The following is a 7,531-nucleotide window of genomic DNA, read 5'->3' as shown; positions in this document are numbered from 1 at the left end:
CAATGGTGACTAAACTTAATGCATCTAGGCATGATTTTAACAGATAACTCTTTTCTGTCATAGTTTATAAATGATTACACTCTACATATGTACTTATGTCCAAGAGAATGTTAGAACTCATATCCAGAGAGAGAAATGATAAACTCTTATTTGTAGAAAAAACACTATTCCCGATTAGTAAATTAAAAAAAAAACACTCTGATATATCTATACATCTGTCTATATCTATATTATTTATATATCAATCTGTATTTATAGACAAACATAGTTATGTTGATATTAGTATAGGTATCAGAATAGACAGGTATATGAATAGGTTCAGATACAGATATAGATGTATTGTTGCTCTTGTCTGGTCATTTTTAGGCAGTCATGTTTGTAAGACTTTATGTATCTTAATGGGTTGCTACTTCCAGTCCAGAGACAAACTCTCAGCAAATCTCCTGCATTGCTGGTTCTTTAAACCTCCTGTCTCCTTTTTATTAAGGAACATTGATTCTTTGTTTGGTACTGTGTTACATATATATCACTGTATCAAAATTGTATATCCACAATTTTGTACTTTGATTTGTTGTAGATTTCTTCAATGATCTATTTCTATTGCAATGAGATATTTTCTTGATGAATGCAGAAGACAAGAGTTATCTTTCACTATGTGCATAACTATTTTAAAAATTTAGGAACTATGTTGTGCCAGGAAACAGCATCAGTAGCTAATAGTTTTCAGAGAAGATATAAGGAGTATCAAGGAAGAAGTTAGTCTGACATAATGGACATGATAGATTTCACATCTTTACAGATGAACCCCATGTGTGTGTGTTTGTGTGAGCATATGTATATGTATATATATGCAAATACACTTATATACATGCACACCTATATGAATATATATCTAAGTATGCTACATGCTAATGTCAGTGGGTACAGCTCATGATACATTAACACACAGAACTACAGAATACTAAGAAGTGCACTGAAAGTAATAAATGATTATGATAGTATATCTAACCTCCCTTGGAAAAACACAAATTCTGATAAACAGAAATTAATGAAAATGGTCTATGCTAATGATGATTGTTCTTATAACCACATATGTGCCATTCATCTGATTTTGACACTTTACTACATTAGAATATGTTTAAACTAATATAAGTTCTTTCTCGTTGGCTTGTTTTTTCTTGTAGCATTGTTGAGTAAATATTTAAAAATGTGTGGTCTAGCAAGTTGACTCTAGTAGCTCCTCCACTTTCTTGTTTTAAGATTTTATTTTAAGAATGGACTTGGTTTCTTTCTGTTTCTCTCTCTTACTCTCTATTAATTTTGTTCTTTTTCTATATGAATATATATATTTATGTATGTGTGTGTATATATAGCCCACCATCTTTGTACCAAATGTTCATCTCTTTGTCTACCATCTCTCTCTCTCTCTCTCTCTCTCTCTCTCTCTCTCTCTCTCTCTCTCTCTCTCTCTCCCTCTTTTTTGAAAAACCAAACCTCAAAAACTCACTTTAATCACAATCTAACAGCGCCAGGTGCAATGTCTGGGGACAGACTCTGGGTACAATGCTGTGTGGCAATCACACACTCACACTCGGCTCTGAGAAGGCCCCTAAGGGGGACTTACCTTCAGGGACTGAGCCAAGGGAGGGAGGGGAGGGACTTGGGTACTCCATAGGGAAAGGCGCTACTTCTTGGCCAAAGAGATCTTCATAGCATTGTTTTGTGTGATCTTAAAGCCTTGCAGGGCATCTCGTGCTGCCCCAGCCTGCACTTCATTGTCAAACTCCACGAAGGCGATGTCATGGCGTACCAGACGCACCTCCTTGAAGCCAGGGAACTGGTTGAAAAGCATGGAGAGCATGAGCTCGTTGGTCTCCTCAGGCAGGTTGGTGAGGAACAGGATGTGATTGGGTGGATTCTCGGAGAGAGGCTGGGCAGGCGGCATCTGCCCAGGCATGAGCTGCTGTGGGGGCATGGCCCCAGGGAGGATCTGGCCAGGAGCGAGGCCTGGTGGCGGGATCATGTCAGGTGGTGGCATGTAGGGAGACTGTCCTAGCGTGTGATGCATGACGCGGGGTGCCTGAGGCATCGGTGGCATGCCCAGTACAGGCTGGACAGCACCCACCATGGGGGCAGCTGCCCCACCCTGAACAGCCTTTTTGGCAGCAGGTGTCTCCTGACTCTTGGGCTTCCTCTTCTCTCGTTTGCGATCTCTCTCCTCAAAGGTGCCCTTCATCTTGGCAATGATGTCCGAGTCAGTCTTTGCGTACTGGATGTGCATGGGCTTGTAGAAAGGGAAGCCCTGCATGGGCTTCATGACCTCCTTGAAGATGACGAAGGCCTGGCCCCTCATCTTCATGCTCCGAGACACCAGGATATCCAAGATCTGGCCAAACTGGGAGAAGATGGCATACAGGGACTTCTTGAGCTCATCCTTCTTGATCTTCTCATTGAGATTGTTGATATAAATAGTGTCGTTGGAACGGGTCTCGGGAACTGGCATGGTGGCCATGGTGTGAGATGTTCAGGTACGGCTTAAAGAGGAGTAAAAAGCGACTTTAGCCCTATGTTTCCCAAATTCTTTGTTCCAAAGGGCTGATGAGCTCTGCTCAGGGATCGCCTTTCCAAGAGGAAGTCGGGTAAGACCGGAATTGGGGGAGGATGTCACAGATTAGCAACAAAGCCAGCATAGGAACCCCCTCTCTCTTTTTCTCTCTCTAATCTACGTCTCTCTCTCTACCTATCATCTCATCTTTCACCTATTTTCATCTTTCATTTTTTCTATCATTTACACAATTGTATAGTCTCTAATATATATCCATTAATATCTTTCTATTTTCTATAATCTAAATTTCTGTCTTCTGTATCACCAGTCTCTTTCTCTATTTATGCTCCTATCCAAATATTTGTGTACATACCACAGGCTGTGTAGACTAAATAAATTATTTGTTGGCACTAAAATATTATTTTATCTCTTGGCCTCACACTTAAGAGTAAAGAATAAACATTCATACACATATAATGAGGTCATTATTTCATTTTTAAATAAAATCTAATGACAATATCTGTGCACAGTTATGTGAGTTACCCTGGATATAAATAAATATTCCATATTTGTATTACTTAATTTTCTCTTGGTTGTGAGAAATTACCTTAGTTGAAACACTAAAGGAGAGGTCATATTAGTTTGTTAAAATATTTTTAAATGCCATCGAGTCTGTCATGGTAGAGAAAGAATAAACGAAATATCACACTAAAGAGAATATTCTCAACCCTTCACATCTTTGAGAATGAGGGAGCAGATTAAGTAGACTGCTAAAAAAGTAGACCAAACTGGTAAAGTTGTATGACAGATGATTTCTGTCCACGAAGCATTTAAGTATCTTAATTTTTTTTTACAATATTCAAAATAGCAACTTGTTGTGGACAATGATAAGTGGAGTGCAAAATATACACCATGTATCAAAGTAAATACTGAACTAACATATAAGATATGTGCTTTGATAAACTAGTGTCCATTTAACAACTCCACCACTCCACTTATTACTACATTACACATTACCTCTACCTAGGTCAAAATTCATTCTTACACACAACTTTCTTCAAATTGAGGTTCTATATAAGGCATGAGCTATACTGTCTAGTAGAGTGGCTTTGTGAAGTCTTGGTAAAAACCTCCATGTGTTTCTCTACAAGGTTTAATTTATGCCTGTTAAATATTACCCTGTGGGATATACTGCCTCAATCTGATAGCAACTCAAATCATATCATTTTTTTTCATATATGGTATATGCAGTAGCTTCTCTGTGATGACTCATACAAATATTTTCTTATGTAGTTGTTTCATAGCATGTAACCTGTAATCATCATTTAGTTCTTGCTCTCTCTACTCAAAAGAAAGTTGTATTTCTGCTTCTTTCACTAGCCTTCTATGCGTTGTAGCCCAATATCAATAGACCTTTACTAGTGACCCAATGCAGAACTTGAATTTTCTTTTTTGGAAAAACTAATTATTTTATTGGAGTTACCTGCAGGAGTACAGTTCAAAATTACATATAGGAGCATGGACAGCTCTAAAACACTTGATTACATTAAATCGTACTTCAGTAGTATGACTATTCATGAATATTTTAACATTGGAACTCGCTCTTCAGGAATCATATAGCTCTAAATGCCTTATCATTCTCCTTTGTCTGCAGAAGTTCATATTCTTTTTATCACCTTAAAAGGAAAGAGGTTTTGATATTCTCAGTATTTTTAGAGTCTTCCAGACTTATTAGCTCTTTACCACTGAGTCTAAAGGATTATCCATTTGTAATAGAATATTTCTGGTTAGAATTTTCTGAGTCATAATAACCATGTCTCCAGGATGGAAACGTTTTAATATAGAAGGCTATTACTACTCAATATACAATATTCTCTGTATTCTGTAAACATTATTTACTGTTATGAAATTACAGAGTCTGTCATTTCAACTCATTAAACATATTTTATAAAATTGCCTAGAAACATACTGTGGAACTTATAAAAACCATCAGTTGTAAGTAGAATGTGCTTATATTTAAATATAAGATTTAAGGATATGGTAGATTTCTGTTTCCAGAGCATTTAGAGATGCTGCAAATATTGTATGTTTTTATCATGGGTTTCGGTCATGACAAGAATATGTGGAGGAAGTTACACAAGTAGCACTAGATAATCTTTTGAGGAGGATAAAATAGCAGAAGCCTTCTGAACACACCCACACAAACATATTTTGAACACTTACACAGAAGAAAATTTAAGTATAATTTGATCACAGATTCTGTAGGGATACTTGGATTATTTTGAATCGACAGGACCACAAGTGAGAGATACAGTATAACTTCTAGACTGTCTTGGATTTTTTCCTTAAAAATCTGGTCACTGCTTCTTAGGGACCCTCCAAATATCTCACTTGGACACAAGGCTTATGGGACAAGCCAGCATCATTTTTTCTCCATGAACTTCTCTCCCAGACACTACTCAGATCCTCAGCTTACAACTTTGTTTGCCCTGACAATTTTCTTCCAGTTCATCTCTATTTTGGATTCTGTACGAAATATTTTGATTCTGTAAGAAAAGACTATGGATTAAAACAAAACAAAATACTTCCTGTCAGAGCTGTGGGCCCATTTATCCTAAGCATTTTTTTGTGATTCATAATACTATAACTGCTTCCTGGAAGAGATCTTCTAAAGAGTCATGTGTCCTAGAGTCCCAACTAGAGTCTTTTAAATTCCTCCTTAATGTCCCCTTCTTCTCTGACTTCTCCCATTTCCTACTGCTATCAGCACAATCTAATGTATTTTCTTTAAAAATACAGAATAGTATACTTTTGGGAATCTGTACCTCTTCTCAAAACATTCATAATTCCACAGTCCTCAATCTTGTACCTCTTGTATATCAGGAAATTGTTACTTAATCCAAGTTTCAGACAGAGATGTTGTCTCAAAGTTCATATGAGCAGTGACAGTTTTTGAAAAAAAATATCAATAATGTTCACTGGTGAAAAAATTTTCTGTTCAACAATAACAGGGAAAACTACACATCCACCTACAGAGTGAGATCATCTGTTTATTTTTACCTAATAGAGACACCAATTCAAATCAGGTTAATGCTATTCACTTCTAACCCTAAAACACTGAAATTTACAGAAGAAAACCGAGGGCATACACTTAATGTCACATGTATCAAAACTCTCTGAATAAGAATGCAAAAAGAGCTGAAAACCATCAAATCATCAGCAGATGAGACTACATGAAATTAATTTCTCTGCAGCAATAGAAACTGTCCCCACAAAGACTAAGCAGCCAAAGTAGTGTTGAAAAAAATCAATTCAAAGTGTACTGCAGAGAGTACACTTGGATATCTAAAATATTTAAGGAAATGTATAAGCCCAAACACAAAATTGCCAGTTAATAATTTTTCTAATCAAATGAAAAGACAGTTCTAAAAGTAGAAAAACAAAGTCTAATGAATGTTGTTCTGTAATAGTCACCATTCTTGCCTATCAGAGGGAACTGAATTACAACTACCTATTTTTTTCGGCAGTAGGACAGACTAGATCAGTGAATTGAATGACAACACATTGATTACACTTCAATAATAGAGTTACTATGGAACTCTGTGTAGAAGTTCATAAAAGTATTTAAAACAGTATCAACAGCTTTATCATTTCTGGGCACACAATCAAATTACTCCTTACCCAACTACAGACATACCTGTTTATCCATGTTCATTGTTACAATGTTTCTATTCACAAGCTAGGAATAAAGGAAAGAGCCAATATTCATTAAAAAATGAGTAGATAATTTCTAGTATATTTACACAATGAACAATTTGAGAAAATGTTAAAAATAAACTCATTTACCCCATCCTCAGAATTCTATATTCCAGCCCAAGTCTCCAGTTGCTCGACCTGAGGTCATGCTGACACAACAGAGCCCATGTAACCAAATCTTCCCTGAATTCCACCCAGTTGACCTAAATTGCACCCTGTCACTTGTGTCCCATATAATGGCACATACCTTAGGCAGAATATCTCAGCATTTCTGGAAGCAAAAAATTTATCTAAGAATCCCAGTGGCAACATTGTCACAAATAAACAAACAAATACATAAATTAATTTAATTAAATACCGATACCACATCAAGATAAGATATATAGTAGAAGTACTTTGTTCAAAGTTATGAAATATAAATAAACTGGATATTGTAAATATAATCCTTATTCTCATATTTCTCATAATGATTTTTATTGTATATAGTCTCCTAATATGAGAGATAAAGCCCTGTTTTGGAGTAAAAGGAGGGTAGTTGATATATCCTTTGCTTACACTTACGTTGTCAACTGACTGTGAATGTGTATCCCTGTAGTTAAAATTGTAAATTGTGCTGGCAAGTTAGTTGCTGACAAGTTATATGATGTTGCCATTTCTGTAACTTACAATTACTGCTTTCTCTATATAAATGATTCTGACTTCTTTGTCTGACAAAAAATAAAAACATGAATTTCTGAGATTACCATATTAAAACATTAAAATGCAAACTAATGTGGAATATGGCCACATGTGCAGAGTTCTGGTACTGAATTGCTTATAATGAGTAAGCTTTGGAATATCTCCCACTAGTATTTTTGTTATTGTTGTCTTGTTTTTTGTTTTTGTTTTCCTTATTCTTTGTGGCTGAAAAAAAAGTATATCATTTGATAAAGAAAGAGCTGAAAGGTGTATCTGTGTCACAGCATGCAGAAACATGGTAGGAATACAGGGATGCAGAAAAAGGATGCTGAATGATGTGAGATGAACAGAGTACTGAGGTAAGCAGAGAGAGAGAGAGCCACTTGGTAGAAACAAGATGGCAAGAAAGTCAGGATTAGAATATTAGCTGAAAAACCATCCCATCAAAAATATCAATATTATACAGATAGCTCTGTGTTTTTACTATTAAGGCACTAATGGAATCTTTCAAAAACCCTACAATATATTATTTTTGAGTAGATATATATATAT

At 35.9% G+C, this 7,531-nt stretch overlaps 1 pseudogene; it reads right to left on the bottom strand.

Annotated features, from left to right (window-relative positions):
- Gm5145 (predicted pseudogene 5145) lies at window positions 1,484-2,703 on the bottom strand (annotated as a pseudogene).

The sequence above is a fragment of the Mus musculus genome, chromosome 17 (genome assembly GCF_000001635.26).
Source record: "Mus musculus strain C57BL/6J chromosome 17, GRCm38.p6 C57BL/6J".
In the NCBI taxonomy this organism is placed as follows: Eukaryota; Metazoa; Chordata; class Mammalia; order Rodentia; family Muridae; genus Mus; species Mus musculus.
This window is presented reverse-complemented; position numbering and strand designations above follow the sequence as displayed.